This window comes from Dermacentor andersoni, chromosome 8 (genome assembly GCF_023375885.2).
Source record: "Dermacentor andersoni chromosome 8, qqDerAnde1_hic_scaffold, whole genome shotgun sequence".
Lineage (NCBI taxonomy): Eukaryota > Metazoa > Arthropoda > Arachnida > Ixodida > Ixodidae > Dermacentor > Dermacentor andersoni.
The window spans coordinates 129,383,289-129,401,454 of record NC_092821.1 but is presented as its reverse complement, the minus strand read 5'-3'; the positions used below and the strand labels follow the sequence as shown (position 1 = coordinate 129,401,454).

Below are 18,166 nucleotides of genomic sequence, written 5' to 3'. Positions count from 1 at the left end.
ATCAAAATTCGAAAGCAGATTTTCGCTCACTTCAGCCTGTTTATTAAACTGCGTCAATAAATGGAGACAGGAACACTAGGAAGAAATGCACTGCTCCAAACACCCTTCTTGATTGATGTCAGCTATTGACCAATAGCTGCCGCCCATGGGAATTTGTTATATTACAAAACAAAACCTCCAGAAGATAGTGACGAGCATGCTTTTTTTTAAAAGAGAACATTTCGGAAAAAGGTGTCTTCGCGCTCAGTTTGTGAGCTCGATGGGCTGCGCATGACTGCAAAATTTGGCAGTATTCATTACAGCGCATGCTATCCACGGGCTGTGTTTCTCACCAGGCCCGAGTGGTGGCTCAGGACCTCTTTAACTGAAAAACCGATGATAAGTTGTATAGAACAAGCTGTTAGAGGGACAGAGACAGAGAGATAAAGAGGAAGGGCAGGGAGGTTAACCAGATATTTTTGTGCGCCTGCCCGCAGTAAAGTCCATAGAGGGAATGCCATCGCCATGAACTTGACCAGCTGGACGACCAACCACTATGAGCTGTTAAATTCTTGTTAATGTTCTCAGTCTGCTAAACGATATATCGCAAATTATCAGAACTAAAACAACGGGGAAAGTTTTTGAAGCAGTGCAGCAACAGAATGCATAATTGAAGTTTTGCTTTCAGTTTTGATGTGCAAGTCCACATGACAATTCGCGACTTTTGCTTATAGTCTACCATATAATTTTTTGGCAGTCTAGTCATGTACAATTTTTGCCATTTACGTTACGGCCAATCTTGTCTTCCTTGTATCGGGCCTTTTTGCATGCCTTTACAGCACGCTACTCCTTCGTTATGTTTTTTTTTCATCACTTCTGTCTGTTTCCCCAAACATTAATTTACTGTTTTTGTAAGGGTCAATTTTCAAATAGCGGCGATTCATTTTTTGAAATCATGCTTCCAAAGAGCCTTTAAAGTTGTTGAGAAGGTATTCGTGAAGTAAAACTCTCTAAACAAGGTAGTTAGCTGACGATATTGCGAAGCTGCCCAGTAGCGGTGCATGCAGATTGATTGTCCACTAAGGTTGACTAACTTTGCTGTATACAGTCTGTTAAAATTTACGATGAACGTCAAGCAGTCAATAGACTTTGCCCTATTCCATGTCGAAGTCACTGACCACAGTTCATTAACTCCATGGGGTTTGGGCTTCGTCTCTCAGAAGGTAGCAGCAATAAGAGCCTTCCCTGCCGAAGCAAGCCGTCTGCTAGAAAGTATGCTGCGTAATAGACATCGGACTGTGCCAATTTTGACATAAATATAATATTGTCGCGTGGTAGTGACGGTAAAGAAACAGCCAAACTGGGAAAGACGAAACTATATCGTTTTAATGGGCGAACATGTGCCTACAAAAACAGGCTAAACTTAAAGAACGGCGACAACGGCGAACACAGTCGGCGATCGTCCAAAATCCGATCAGCGGGTCAAGCTCGTCGGCTTTTATAGATGAGTCGTCGAATGTTCCAGAGTAATCGCTGGGACCCGTATGCCTTCCACAAAGTTCTAAGCCATTCGCGTCGCGCATACATGCAATCAGATTACACAGGGTTCAGCGACGACAGACAGCGGATAGAAGCACCGATAACATTCCAGAAACTTCCGATACGTGTAGACGCGTCTGCGCTGACCGATAATATTTCGTGGACGGTAAAAGCGCTCACCCACAAAAGATAAACGAGTTCACGTGTCAATATAGCTTACTCAGACATGAACTTCTTGTGCGAGTATCATAAATTCACAGGCTTCGAAATTTTTTACTGGAGTTCTCCGTGCACCACCCCACCCACGTCTAAGATCACAGTCGTAATCTTAATGATTTTCCCACCATCCGTGGTGAAAGATGTCGGGAACTGATAATGCCGCACAACCATACCTACATGATAACGCTGCCGCCAAGCCCGACCATATTCCAGGCACGAAGAAGTGCACAAGACGGCGATGCGTATCTTAGTGGCAATGCTCAGCACCATCATGGAGGTTACACACAGACAAATTTATCTTCTGACTTCTTCCGATGTGTTTCATTGCAGGCTGCCCGTCGCGCTCTAGTTAACATCAGTGTAGTTATAGAACCGATCTTTTTTCTCCCACGCTTCCTTACAAACCTAACATAATGGATCAACGAAGGGTGTAAGCTCATCACATCAGAGACGTCTAGAACAGTGGGAGAATATGTCAGGTAATTAGTTATACAGTAAAAGCTTCCGCACTATGAACAATCACGTCCCCACTGGCGCTTGAGATCACGCGACCTAAAAAGTGGAATGATGGTAGACATAACCATACGGTCATAAACTTCGCGCTGCTAGGACTTCTTGTCACTTAAATAAAAAGTTTCCTTTAGATCACTTTTCTACCAATATTACGGCGCAATTTTTTTTTGTCATGTCGTGGTGCACTGGCAACTAGCTTGAAATACATCACTATGAATAACGCAGTTTGAGGCGAAATTCGCTAGATTCGCTAGATCGACAAGTGTAAATAGCACTTGACAGGCATAAATTCAGTGGCAAAACGTTTGTGGGTGGGCGTGTAGATAGATGAATGAAAAAAAAAAAAAACATGAAGTGGTGATTGTACATTTCATTCTGTGGAAGAGATGTTCACACCCTGTGTTAGCATTTAAATAGCGTAGGCGTCTGTTAGTATTTAAATGACGCGTGATTTTCTCTTTGTTCGCTACGTCCACCCTTGTGAAATGAACTTCCTTTTGCGCTTGTCACCCTCCTCCCTTTAAAAACGGGAAGTTCGCCCTATTACAGGATGAAGAAAATAAATACCGCAGTGAGGACAGCGCAGAGAAACATTGAGGCTTTAAAGAATGGAATTTTTTTTTTCTCAACGATGGGCCCAAATTTCTGAGCTGATTTGTGTTCCATAAATAAAGATGATAAATGAGACCGGTTTCGCCCTGTTTTATTGGCTAGAAAATTGACTGTCACTTAGGAAAGAGGTGGGATCTAGCTCGCGAGAAAGAGGGTTGCGCTGGCTTTCTCGACTGTGGTCACCTCAGCCCACACAGCCCGTCATCATACTCGCTTTTTATAATACGCAACGCACGAAATTGGTTTTCATAGGAAAAGAACCAATATATAATCTTTTTGTTTATAGTTTATTCTGGGTAATAATCCGGAGGCTCCCGGTCTACCTCCTGTCCGCTGAAAAAAGAAAAGAAGACATAAATGTCAATAATGGTTGTAAAGCATTTACAGCATTGCAGATAAATCTGGATACCCCAAATATGATCAACAAATTGTCAACTTGATGTCGCGTCTCCGCACGGGAGCCTCTTCGACACTATATTAAGTTGTAGGGATATAAAGGTGTTGCTCCTATTCTAATTTTCATTGTAGCCCTGCCATATCTCGTGTCGCCATGTCTCTTCCCACCTGAGGGATTTTGTCAGGTTCACAATTTCATTGAGTGTCTGAAGTTTAAAGTTTGAAGTTTATTTTCTTTCTTCATTACAGAAAAATGAAACAAGAGCTAAAGGCCATACGGCCTGACAGGGGCTCTTGCTCCTAAGCGCGTTGGGCTTACATGATGATTCAATGTATGAAAAAAGGAAATATAACAAGAACGAGCAAGTACGATGTAGAAAATACAAATAAACAAGATAATTTGTACATTCTACAATGACTATGTGAAAAAACATTTATGCTGCAATTTTTGTTTGTTTGTACTTTCACATTACAGCGCAGACTAAAGCATACATATATAGCGCATAAAAAGTTTTAGTGCGATAGCATTTGATGTATAATTCGATTATATATGAGAAGGGTTTTTATACATTGCTTAAAATGAGGTGCAACAAATAAATTTTTTGCTCAACGATGTTTAGTAGCCTTGGTATTTGATAGTTTATATCCTGACGTCCGTAGTTAGTACGCGTAAATGGTATTTTTCTGATTTGATTACGTAATGGGTATCGGGGAGAAGTATGTATGCTGACAACATGGAGCCTGTGTTTCTTTTATATGTAAGAGTAATCTATAATAAAAAACGATTTACTCGGATCAGTAAATGTTTGCCAAAGAGATTGTGTGTAGGTGTCCAAAAACAAGAAAGGGGCTGACAGATGGAATAGCACACTGTGGTATAAAGTTTGTAAACAGGGATGAAGTGCCTCAGACAGGCTGGCCAACGTTTCGATAGGAGGACCTATCTTCGTCAAAGGCGAAGATAGGTCCTCCTATCGAAACGTTGGCCAGCCTGTCTGAGGCACTTCATCCCTGCTTACAAACTTTATACCACAGTGTGTGTAGGTGAGTCACGCGGCCTACCATGGTAGTTTTCAAAAATTCGGACTGCTCGTTTTTGCAAGCTTAATAACTTCTCATAGTTTTTTGCTGTAGTTGTTCCCCAAAATCAAGACACAATAAGTTAGCTTCGAGTAAAAAAGGGCGTAGTATATTGCTTCCTTTAGCCATAATGGTATTAGATCAGACATTTTATACAGACAGCCTACTACTTTGCTAAGATCATTGCTAAGATTATTGACATGATTGTCCCAGGAGAAGTTCTCTTGAAACCATACCCCCAAAATCTTTGGGCTGTTACTTGTTCTAGCCTCTTTGCTTGAAATATAACAGTTGTATTAACAGGCAATGGCTTATTTATCTTTTTAAATATTATATATTTGGTTTTGTTGATATTCAATCGTAGTTTGTTGATGTACAGCCATTCACATAATAAATTTAAATAATCATTTATTTATTTTTCTAAGCATTGCAAGGAAGAATTTGCAAAGAAAAGATTAGTATCATCTGCGTAAATGGTGGTATTAGGTGAGGTAAAGATGTTAGGAAGGTCAATAATATAAAGATTAAATAATACAGGACTAAGTGTGGATCCCTGTGGTACGACATTCTGTATTTTGAGAAGTGAGGAAGTCGCCTTATTATATGAAACAAACTGGTAACGATCCGTTAAATCCGTCAAACGATCCGTCACCTACGCAATCTTTTCAAAGCAGTTTGAACTCCACAATAAGAGTACTTTAATTCTCTAAACTGTCTCACATAACTGATTCTTCAGAATACTGTTACAGCGCATATAAAGACAAAATGGGACAATATGCAAGGGACGGGACAGAGTGGCGACATTAAACTGAGTCGAAAGTAACCGCTATATTCTTTTTCTCCAAGCTTGCGTTCTTTAACACTGCTACGAAGAATGCATAACAAACTAGCCTGACCTGAACTAGTAAATATTACTCAACCAAACTGACGACTCTTCATTGAAAGCTCACACTTCATAGGTTGGAAATGCCTCTGGCTAAAAATTTATAACTTAGGTCTGAAAAAGAGCACTAGAACAGGAATTAACATCCAATCTGACATTTAGCGTATTATCACGCTATTATGATGTTAATTATCAAGTGATACCGTCACTTCGAAGCTTGCTTTAGCACAGCAAGCTTTTATTGTAAGGAAATTGTTGTGCGAGCTGTTGGAAACTATTGTCTTTACATTTGTACAAGAAAACACAAAAAATGCCCTATTTGTGTATTTCGAATGAGCGTAACTTCAGTATAGAGTTCAGATTCCTTTTTGCCCTCGAACAGCTACAGGCGAAAAAGACTTTGCTCACAGTACCGCGGCCATGACCAGTTTATTTGCCTTTACAGAAAAAGTTGCCTTTCACCACGCATAGAACCAAAGTGAGCAGAAAATACTTCGATTTTTCTGAGGCCCCTATTTACTACCAACTGGAGGGGTGTTTAAGTTAATAAATTGAAAGTGAAAGGTCATCGCACCTTCATCTGCTGACATGGCTTCGTCAGATCGTTCCTCGAGCGACTCCAACCTGCAATAACAAAAGCACAGTTTATAGCATACAATTAATACTACGAATTTCTAAAAGATGTCGTCACAACACCGGGATAGGGAGGTTTACGTGTAGATAATCTCTTTACATGCACATATGCCGAGACCATTGGAAATATACCGTCGACATTAAGGTGGAGCAGGTCTCTTGAACATTTAAACTTTGTTTCTTTCCGTGAAGCACGTATCACATTTTTGCTTTACAAGCTGTCAACTAATTTTTTAAAGACCTTCGCAGCAATATCCATTCCCTACCGGCATTTCCTCTCCTCAGTAAAAGTAATTTGTATATCTATTGAGTCTCCTTTTTCACAATATCTACAGCCATATTAGCTTCGCTAACAGAAGCTTTTAACTGTCTCAATGCCTTCTTCAAAATCTTCACATCTTTTCCTCGTTCTATTCCTCTTTCCCTCGCCCCCAGTGTAGCATAGGACACAGGGCGCTCGTCTGGTTGACCTTCCTGCTTTTCCTGTCCTTGCTCTCTCTCTGTGTCTTTCTCTTTCTAACATCTATAAGGCGAAAGACGCAAAAGACGAGTACTATAGCGCAAAAGACGAGGACTGAAGGAAGCACACAGCACAGCGCCTGTGTTGCGTTCTGCCTTCAGTCCTCATCTTTTGTGCTGTGCAAACATGTCGATATCGAATCACCAACTCGCCAAGCTTCCACCTTATCAAGTTCTTCAAGTGTCAGTGAAATAGAAGTTAACGCCAGGGTGACCGCTACCGACTGGTTCACTGGTTAACACTATCATGCCCAACGTATTATATATAATACTGCCTTGACACCTCAAAATTCTTATTCAAGCAGGCGAAACTTAACACGTAGCTAATGATAGCGTTTGTGATATGCTGGCGAGAATATCCCTGGTGTCGATAGCTCAGCAAATCAATTACGAATTGCTGATTACCTGTTACTGTACGCATTAGCTAAAGACTGAAATAAAATTTATTTCCTGCTTTTGTACAAATGTACTATGCATGACCTAAAATAAACGCGAACAAACTACTGTAATTTCTCTTCATGTGTAACTGCGTTTGGCCATTATAGGGTTAGCACGCAACATATTTGACTGCTTAGTGTTGGAATTCATAATTTTTATGACTTACATGTCATCCGTGTCCGCTTCCTCATCTGCAAGAAATAATTGATCATTCCTCAAGTACATGCTTCTGAATGGGCATTGCATAAGGATGTAGTTGATAGCTAGCAGAGTCTCTCTCATATCAAAATAGTATTGCGTTACGTTCCCTCATATATTTTAATCATTTTAAAGCTATTCATATCTTGAGGCGTAGGTTAGCAATACGAACGATAGCAAATGGACGACGTTGGCGCACAGCTGGATTTTGTGAGCATTTTACATTTCTTTCTCATCACCTCCGTTCTTGACCACTCAGTCACCATAACCTCCTAAGCTTTCTTATTCGTCGAGATCCCGCACAATATTTCTCAAATGTCCGTATTCTTCAGCTATAAAAAATCGATTTTAAAGCGAAGGTATTTTCGCGAACCCTCCCAAGCATTGCCGTTCGTGGCTGCTGCTCCTGCTATATTGTGGAATATGGCATATACGCACAAACACAGCAGAGCAGCTGTACGCAATAGCAGGTACCCGCAAAAGGTATCTGACGCGGCCGCTGTCGTTACCAATACAACACAAATCGCGGCGGACGGAGCTGGGGATCACGCGGACGCCGACTGCGATGTCAAGGAGTTTCCGGCAACGTACAGAGAGGTGCTTGGTCACTATAGAAAACAACGAAGAAAATATCCACAACCACACGGGTGTCTGGATAGGTCCCAGGTGGTCGACCTGAGACGGTTGCAGACGGGCACTTTCACAAACCCCTACCACCTGCACCGCCTGTGGCCCGCGCTGCACCCGTCACCCGGCTGCCCGTGGTGCGAGCACGAACGGGCCGATACGGCCCATGTGCTTTGGGAATGCCAACGCTACGTGGAACAAGGAAAAAGAGGAAGGGGGAATACAACAGCAGAACCCTCTGAAGCGGGGCGCCTCACTGAGAGATGGCAAGCCGCCCTCCTCAGCGAGGCACCCGAAGACCAGGAGTGGGCCGCCCAGCGGGCCAGGGCCGTTGCCGAGGATCTTGAACGATCTTCCTCGGGCGATGGACCCCTGGCAGCCTAGCCCCGGGCACCAACATCAACAACCGTTGGACAAATAAAGTTTATTCCTATCCTATCCAAAAGCACACGTCGCAAACGCACCCGTGCACGCCAGTGATCCCCAGTGATGAGTTGGGGGTGCCTGCAACTCTAAGGCGCAGTACAATTGTGCGGCTAGTTAGTCATGTCCATTCGGCAGCTTTTAAGGGAATTGCTGTAGTGTAACCTTGCATTGACGGTGAAGAATCACAGTGGCACAACGCAAGTGCCGAAGTAAGCCGTTTGTTGGGCGAACTTCATCCCAGCTAAACCAGCGCCACTCAGCGCAATGATAGCATCGAGCACAGTCAACTAACGTGGAAAATCTGAACTGCTTGTCAAGCGCGTCGGCTTTTCTACACGACTCATCGAAGTTTCCAGCGTAATTGCCGGTGTCCGCATGCCTTCCAGGAAGTACTACACCATTCGCGTCGCTTATACAATCAGATTGCACAAGGTTCGGTGACATCGGTAACATTCGAGAAGCTTCAGATGCCGAAAGGCGCGTCTTGAGCCAGCGCGATAACATTTCAACGAAGATTGGCTCGTAAAAAACGTTTACTGAAAATATAATTTACACGCTAGTTGTTACGGCGGCCACCAAGTTATACGGAGGGTGCCGCTGGTTCCAATTGTTGCGGAACTCTGCACCCAGGACCATGGAGGTAGCGTGGACCTAGCAATCTGCAGCTTGACCAGTGCTTGACGGATCGCTCCGCTGACACCAGGTTCGAGAGGTCTTCTGCCGCTTCCTCATTACGTCCAATGTCTTGCGTTCTTGGTTTCACTTCTTCAAGCATTCAACCAAGCAGGTTGTACTAGCACTGTGGAAAGTTTGGCGCACACTAAACACGACAACAATAAAAGGACACAGAAGCCAGCACGGTGCGCTTGTGTCCTTTTCTTGATGTCGTCGCTTAGTGGGCGCAAAATTTTCCACAGTGAAATAAAACCAACTAGCCCGACTTTCAGTTTTATTGTACTATCACTTCTTCCATCTTCGAAACTAGCAAGGATCAAGCTGTAGGAACTGCGAAACGTTTTCAATTATTGTGGATATAATGACTCTTCCTAAATTTTTTTTAAAAAGCTAAGATTTATCAAGAACGGTGTGCACGTTTTTGGGAAAAAGCTAATGTTTCTTACCTTCCCTAGAGTCTAACTCATCTGCATCATAATCCAACCTGCGCAAAATAATAAAAATCGACCAAGCATCAGAAGTATTGCACTCATTTCGCTAACTGCACTGTGTATTCGTTACGTTACGATAAATGTATCTTTCTACGCGTGCAGTAGTACAAGCACGTCAGTACTTTTACGATCATTATCGTAATTTTCTGGTTAAAATATGTGGCTACATTGCAGCTATCCAGTGACATATAGCGAAGCCCTGAGCTCACTAGAGCCGTGAGAAGTCAAGGAACGACAAATTATTGGAAAAAGATTGGCTGTACTACCTTACGAGAACGCGAGAGTCCATGGCATCGTAATTAGTGAAAGCACTTTCTCCAAGATTTTTTTTTTTTTTTTTTGTAAACAGAAAGGTTATGCACTGCAAAGGGAGTGATGGTGGAACGTTGCATACCTTGGGACATTCCGGACACGCGAAATTCTCCCAATAAGCGAATGATCAGTGCAGTGTACGACGCTGGATTTACTAAGGCTAACACTTAAAAATCTGACCATGTACCCGCACTGACGCTGTTTTTGCCATGGAAGCTTGCTGGCATGTCGTAATCAAATCCGGCGTAAACATTCCACCTAAATAAGCGATTTTTCTTCTCTGACTGATACCGTCCGCATTTCCTATTCGTGGCTGCATGTGTGCGAGGCCGAATACAGTAACGCTCAAGTGCTAACACTTTGGTATATCTTAAAGTGTTTTAACTCTAAACTTCGCTCCTTAGAAGTTCCAATAAGGAAGTGGAACCTTTTAGTAACTGTCCTCTTTTTGGTGTAACATCTGTGGAACAATTTCAGATGTTCCACTTGTTTAAGTAATGCTAGGGGGAATGGTGTTAGGAAATGTATACAACTGCGGCAATAATATCGAAGGAAGGAAGAGCCGGCCCTTATGAACAATTCTTCCACCATAGGTTCCGCATAGTAACAGGAACATCTTTAGAAATATGTTGCATCTACATAGAGCAACCTACGTGGCTAGATATTCAGAGTCTACAACGAGGTACTAGAACGGGCTAATTGTAGATGCACATTAAAAGTGAGCATAGCACAGAGGCAGACGATTGACAAATAAATGGGAGAGACAAAAATGCTGACTTGCAAGTAGAGAACGTTCATATCTGGGTCATACGGCATATAACGCTCTTTTGTAGATATTTAGAAGTTTGTTTTGTCTTTGGGGGTGATGGTAGAATAGTGGGATTCACGCCATTGTTCCATAGTTGGCCACTTGTTTTGCGAATAGCGGTATTGTTCTCGCGAATTTCTGTAGATGTATTTATGAAATGAAGAGAAAAGCGTTTAATCCTATGCCTTAAGCCTTAATCTTGGGTCTGCTGTCGCTGTATAATTGTTAGTCTCTTTCTACGTCATAGTCGCTTCGTATATTACATTTCTCATTGGGCAAACAAAGCATTTACTACTGCGACGTAAACTGATGTCACTCATTCCATCGCACTGTGTCAAGATCCAGCTCAATTCAATAAAATTCGAAGAAAGAAATTCATACGCTCTTTCGTCCATTTCATCAGCGGCACTGTCCTCTTCATCTGTTGTCCACAACGAAAAGAAAAAGAAGAGAGCGTGTAGCAGATTTAATAGATTCATCAGATAAATGCTTAATAAGAACGAAAAGAAGGACAGGAGGGATGATCGCAAATCTCGGCCGGATAAAGCGAAAACATTGATTTCGCTTGGCCGAAGATCACTTAAAAGCAGCGGATACCGGTGATAGCACAGGTTTACGTGCAGTTTGTAACATCCATAAAGAGTCAAGAAGAAAAAGAGCTCGAAATAATCTACATATTATCCTAGCACAGGGTTTTAACACATCTGTGACGTTCTTTGCAGAACGGGCTATCAACACCAAGCATCGTGGACTATTGAGGTCAACGCCTAATCCAGTGACATACGCACGCTCGCTTACCCTTTTAGTAAGCGAGCATGTCCGTGAAACTAATATAGCATGTCATTCTGTAAAAGACATCTCTATTCCTCATCTCACACAGAAACAAAAACCATCATGCCCACTTTGACATAGCTAGCAGACGCTAAAACATTATGGGGAAATTGGATGAAATATGTCCATGGTGCAGCGACATTGCAGAGAATGGCTCACCATATCGCGGGCTGCTTGAAGGGAGGGGAAACATAGAGAGAAAGAGAAAAAAAACTCCAGTTAATTTTCAGCGGAGTTTCTGCGACAAACTTCAATAATACTCAATAAGCATACTCATGACCTAATTAGTCGGTCTGCCGAAGTAACCGTACTGGCATTTCTCTCCATCAAATTACGAGCCTAGCAAGCTCGTATTTTTTCTATTGAGAACTAAGGCGGCCACAGTCTGTGTAAGCATGCAACCGAAGGCCATATGTAGAAGCAGGCGGCGAAATGAGGGCATTGGGCAAAAATAAAAAAAGAGAAGGAACTACTTTAAGCGACTTCTGTAAAACGCCTACAAAAAACAGTTCTCAGGGAAGTACTAAACAAGTGCGCCTAGGTTAGCGGTACCATACCCGCTACAACTGATCTACAATTAGCGCTGTCATTAAGGCACGTGACATGCTGAGATATTCGAGAAAATACTTTGTAGCAATTGCTACACAGTTCTTTTATTACAAGACCGCTTTTATTATTGATATTTGCATGAGTTTCTTACAGTTGCGTAAAATTTTATGCGCAAAGGGTTAACTAAAGCAAGCTAAAGGTTCATTGCAGGCTTAGCACAGGGGCCTGTAATGACTGGTAACAATTATACAGAGCCAAGTGCGTCAAGTTCGCGGGAATATATCGTTCTTTAGTAATTTTTTATTCACATGAGCTATGTAAAGGCACTTGTAAAAGGAAATATTATATATTCATCTGCTTATCTGTCGCACGCAGCCGCGAAGGAAACCCATAAGGGTTTCTCTGAAGGATGGCCTCGTAGTTTAATGAAAATTTGTCTAGCTGTGGAGAGGGAAACGGGACGAACGCGTTCTCGGCGTGGTCGCTTCGCCATCTGGGCTAGCCTGGAGGCAAAATTATAGCAGAGCGAAGGCGAATCAATCGACAACTAGAACTACAGGAACACAAAATATGACATTATTTATTTATTTGTTTATTTATTTATTTATTTATTTTTATTTGCAGGATACTGCCGGCCTGAGTCTTAGGCCTTGGGCAGGAGTGAATAGTGCGATATACAGATGAACAAAAAAGATTGACAGCAAAAATCATTACAAGAATTAAATACATTGCAATAGACATATTCCCTGATCCGGACGAGCCGCTCGTACAGAGCATTCCAAATAAAAAAAAAACATTAAAAAATTTCAATATATTTTGGAATACGGATATTCGCTGAACCGCAAAGCTGTAGAGAGCATATTGATAACAACGCGATATTGATAACAAGGAGTCCCATTCATACTGGTATGCTGAAAGACATCGCGCATGCTCGGTAAGTTGAGCACCAAAAAATCTACAAATAGTAATGACAAGCAAGCGAAAATAGCACTTGCGTGTATTGTAAATCAAAAAGGAAAAAGAAAATTACATTTGTACATACATACATATACATATGCATACATATAATAGCAAGTCCAAATGCTATTCAGCAGGTTACACAATGACTGGACTGTCGGGCATTCCACTGTACTGGCAGAGAACGCATTCCACTCACCTATCGTCCGAGGAAAATACGTGTTTTTAAATACATTTGTTCTGCAGGAAAATTCCTTTATTCTTTTCGGGTGATTAGATCGTGTTGCACGCCTAGTAACTAAAGTGATACACATATCCTTATCTATCCCCAGCATGTCATGGTAAAGTAAATACATGTATTTCAGTCGGTCCCTAAATCACCTTAATTTTAATGTTTCTAGGTTAGTTTTGTTAATAAAAACAGTCGGAGATACGTGCCAGCTACAACAGTTAAATACGAATCTAACAGATTTTCTTTGAATGTTTTCCAATTGAGTAATGTTCTTCAGGGTGTACAAGTCCCATACTACAGAGGCGATACCAAAAAAGAAAAGCTTCGTGCCACATACACCAAAAGACAATTTTGCCTTTCATTGATCTTTCTCCACCTTGTGGGCTTCAGCAAAACTGACTTGCCACAGGGGCACTTATTTTCGCGAATAATATCCGCCCAAGACTATGAAACATATCTGAAAGTAAACTGTGGTGGTAGCTCAGTGGCTATGCCGCTGCGCTGCTGAGTACGACGTCCTGAGTTCGATGCCGTATTGCAATGACTTCATTCCGAGGGGGGCGGAAAGCAAAAACACTCGTTTACCGTGTATTTCGTGCCCGTTAAAGAACCTCCGGTAGCCGAAGCTAATTCACAGTCCGCGAATAGGGCGTCTCTGGTAACGCGTTTGTGGTTTTGGCCCTCAAAAACCCCGAAGTTATTCAATGTTACCAGAGAAAGGGAGTCGACAGTTCACGCAGTGTGTTTGATTAGCAAACGTTTTTTTTTTAATGGTATGAGCTTTCTGAAATACTTCTACTTGCGCTTATGCACCATGCGCAGAGGAAACGTCAGCTGGGACGTCCAATTTTACTTACACTAGTCTTCGTGTTGTAGAGCGCCTCATGCCGGGGGTGGTTCTTCTAGGGCTAGCATCGGCGATTGCGGCTGCAAAGTCAAACACGAGCGTCATTTGCTTCTTGGAAGACGTAGAATACATTTGCCCGCGAAAATTTGGTCGCTTTGCACAACGCTGGGATAAGACTTTCAGCCTGGCGATGTCATGTTTTTCGGTATACAACTTCTTAATGAAAGCAGAATTAGCACGCGTCTAGAGTATGCACTACAGAAGAAATAGTGAGCCTTGAACAGATTGATCTTATAGCATAAAGATAGCCGAATTTAAGTACCCAAATTTAAAAAAAGGGACCTCCAAAGTCATTTCCTAAGACAGTGTTGCACTAATAATTGTTGTTGACTTGTTTCTGTTTCCTTTGTCCCATTATTGCCTCATTGCCTTAGAGCGCGTTTCTCTCTTTGATCACTGCACCAAACGGCACTGACTGATTTCATGACATCAGGTTCGCTCCAGGGTTATCATTTAGTTCTTATCTTTCAACTGACCCATAGGGCTAAGTACCGTTGTCATTGTCATCGTGTTTTAGCCACATGATGATGAAGAAATTCGCTCAGTGTCACGTGGGTTTTGTTCGAGGCTAGTGGCACTGAAGGTGTCAGAGAGTAAGTGCTTGTTACAAAAATTATTAGCTGATAACCGCCCCAACGTGGTTATCTTTTTTCGTTTCTTCCTTTTTGTTTTCCTTTTCACTATCTTCTGTGGCATGCACTGATGTCCCAGATGGAACGATAGATCTCAGCCATTTGACTTCTGTCGCTTCTGCAAACTTCGTCCTTGAGGGTAAATTTTGACGGTTAATCTATCATATACATTTTGTCTATGCTCCTCCCCCGCCCTCTCATGTCATCGACAGACACAACTCATGCATCATCGTGCCATTCACACATACGGTTCACTTGTCCCACTTCAACAAGAGAAATGGTTCACAATGAGAGAGGTACGAAGCGATGATCTGTGAGTGAGACAAGGGAAGCTGAAGGCTTGGAGCCACCGTTTGGGACACGAAACTTGTCTTTGTGATGACGAAACTAAGCCCCCTTATCAGAGCGCTGGCTATAGCTTCAGGCTTACTTCGCTCGGCCACCGTTCTCAACTTGTTAACGCACGCTGACATTACAATAAATGCATGAGCGGCCGTAAAGGCGCCTAAGCGATCCCATATTTCATTATAAATTTTTAGACATTGAACATCTATGTTAGGAAAAAAAAATATTTCGTAGTCATTTGCGTGCTCCGACAACGGATAAACCAGCCCGGCGCACAATCATATTCTAAATAGAAATAAAGAAAACTACAAACTGCAATACGGAGTCCTTTATATTCAAATATTTGCAACAATTGTCTGCTGTGGCTCGCACCCCTGTGTTGTATGCGTTGTAATATGCTGAGCATTAGCACATGGATTTCTTATTTATTCACCTGGGTTGCGACACGGATAGCGCCATTGCTGATTTCAACTACACGTTACACTATGGACGCTTTTGTGCAGCTTTAATTTGGTTGCGTTCTGTTCAGGATTCACTACCATGTTAACTGTGACGCACGTTAACGGTGCTGCACTAACCTTCTGAAAGATGTAAAGCCAACGTGAAAAAATGTTTGGAAGAATTCTTTGAAAATTGGTTGGTTCAAGTGTAGCAACGACTTATCCGTGCAAATTAAGAGCTCCATGCAAAGAAAACACTATGAAAAGTAATAAAATTACTAGTCCCTCAAGGGGCATTGAAAGTTTATTGTGGTAGTTTTGCCACAAATGCATTCTTGGCTCTACAGAGCACGAACGACAAATGTGTACCTTTTTAAAATTGAAACAATTATGCGTCCAAAATAATTTATTAGCATATAATTTGTAGACTGTGATGGTAGCATGGTTTTCATAATACACTAAGCATCGCGCTTGAAGCCAGCGCTCCCGGTATTCAATCAGCAGGCTTTGCGGCGTGTGTGATGAAAATATTTGCGTTTGCATGCACAACTGAGAATATTGAGCCTTCGTGGCGACAGTTCAAGTCTTAGAAGCCTGGACAAGACAAAGGTACTACATTTGAACGGCATCCGTAGGTACAGCAGAAACATTGGTGAAATGGGGATAGGGGTTAGAAAGATGACAGAGGAAAACGCCAGTGTAGGGTAGCAAACCGGAGTCTCATATCTGTTTAACCTCCCTGCCTTTCCTCTTCATTCTCTCTCTCTCTCTTGGTGAAATGATTGCTGTGGTTTACGCCTTCAGTCTCGAACTCAGAGATCAGGTGGCACGCGCTATACAACGCGCACCAGAACATCTCAGAGGCTAAGTTTTAAGTCATTATTGTCATTGTCTCTGTTCGATGCAGCTTATCCCAGTAACAATAGTCTAGAAACGAACACAAATATGCCTCGAGTTAAAGGGTTAGCTGCTCTGAATCGTTGCACCATAGTAGTCTCCAAATTTTTGCAACTTCTGGGAAAGGAACTAGCGCATATGGATTGCATTTTTAAAAGAATTCCTTTACCCACCATGCCAAACTACTTGGTCGCAAGCCATCACAATTCCAAAACTTACGCTAACAAGAAGACTCGTGTTTCGCCAAATGGGATGCTATTGTGAACATCAGCGGAAAAAAACGAATCTAAAGCCTCACCCAAGACCAAGACAATCGCACAGCAGAAGAGCACCGTGCTTCTCATGGTTCCAAAGCAGGTGTTCCTGTTTCCGGACAAGAGATGTCTGCAGCCGACGGCTTCGCCAAATTAACGAGGGCGCTGCGGGAATGAAGATCTTGTTTTATACGACCACCAAACGATCCAGCGAATTGGGCTAGGAGCCACCTTGCAGTCTCTACGTGGCTTTCTGCTTGGCACAGCCCAATCGTCTGTTCGCACGTCTCCTATATCTCATTGACTATACACGAAAGAAATTCCCACTCTCAAGTTGGATGGCTCGGTTGGTTGTCACGTTCTACTAGTTCATATATTATCTCTTGCCAGTGCAGAGTTCGCTTCCCCAATGACTCTCTTCCAAGAGAGCGTCACACTCGATATTGGCTCACCTTTTCTTTTGCGGCCTGTTTTCTTTACGGCCTCCAGCCATGAATAATCGGCGTATATCATCAAGTAAACTTCGACAAACGACTTGAAAGTGGTTCTCCTTTCAATACGTCAAGGCTTTTTGACTTTAAGGTGACGTTACCTTGGCTGCAAAATTACGTGTGGGGACAGCCTAACCCCGCGTGTCAGAGATACAACATCATCGCAGCTCTACGTAGAATCCGAAACCTAAACAGCTAGTTTTACAACAGCTGGTCACTCCATCTTTTTAGCCCTACTGGTGTGGACAGCAAGAGTTGTGTTTCCTTTATATGGACGAGCCATTAAAGCTACCTAATAGCCCGTCACGTCCTATCGTAGCAGGCAAAGACCCATAGATGCTACGTATTCTATACCAAAGGCATTGCCATATTCTTCTACAATTGAATGCGGTGATTGAAATATGGCCACCAAAGCTGCGATATGTCTTTGAGCTTTTGTACGTAGAGATGCCGAAGCGGCGGGCTGCAAGTGCACACGCAGCCACCCTTCCACCCCATCCACCCACCTATCTTTTAAACCTACGCAATGCTCTAAGCACTTTCTTTTGGTGGTAGCATTCGCATGTTATATACTTTTCTTTTATGCCTTATTTTTGCTTGTTTTGTTTCTTCCTCTCCATGCTGCGCACTTTATATTCGAACAGCCTTTTTACGATTGTATGGGACAGATGGCGTCGCCAGCGTCATCTCGTAATCATTCGAACCCTCGTGCCATAGTCGTATAAACAGAAACCGCGCACAGCGGTGGAATCAACTCTTAAACGCCAAAGTATTTGCGTAGTTTGCGAATTAATGAACAGGGATACCTGAATTTTCGATAGAACAATTATGACAAGGACGAATAGGGAAAATACAAAGTTGTGTGAGGAAAGGTAGAGACTTTCCGAAGTCCTGTCAATTTTCGAATGCACTTTACGTAAATGAAAAAGGGAGGAGTTCACGAAATAAGAGAAATTTTGTTGCAGTGCGGGTACGAAGTAACTTCAGAATGCGAGATTGAATGATATATCCACGTTCGTTTAACGCGGCCCGTCGAAATACGCAATAAATAATGGAAACCTGACTCCACCACGAAATCAAAGAAAGCAATAGACAGCATATGTACTTATAATTGCTATCGTCAACACGTACAGCTTGTCCTTAAGAGAATGGTGCAGCTTAAATGCAAGAAGGTCTGTAAGGATAGACACATGCTTCGCCTTAATGCAGAAGAGAAACCGAGCTGTCCACAGATCAGAGTTGGTAGACTTCATACAGGGAATTTCTGCGTTGAGCAGCTTGTG

At 42.4% G+C, this 18,166-nt stretch overlaps 1 long non-coding RNA gene across 1 annotated transcript; it reads right to left on the bottom strand.

The window, feature by feature from the left end:
* Nucleotides 1–3,130: 3,130 nt before the first annotated feature.
* On the bottom strand, nt 3,131–10,827 carry LOC126525649 (uncharacterized). Its single transcript, XR_007598255.3, has 5 exons — nt 10,730–10,827; nt 9,184–9,221; nt 6,978–7,002; nt 5,796–5,845; nt 3,131–3,195 (listed from the first exon to the last, which is right to left on the bottom strand). It is a non-coding gene; the product is annotated as an uncharacterized lncRNA (long non-coding RNA).
* Nucleotides 10,828–18,166: the final 7,339 nt, after the last annotated feature.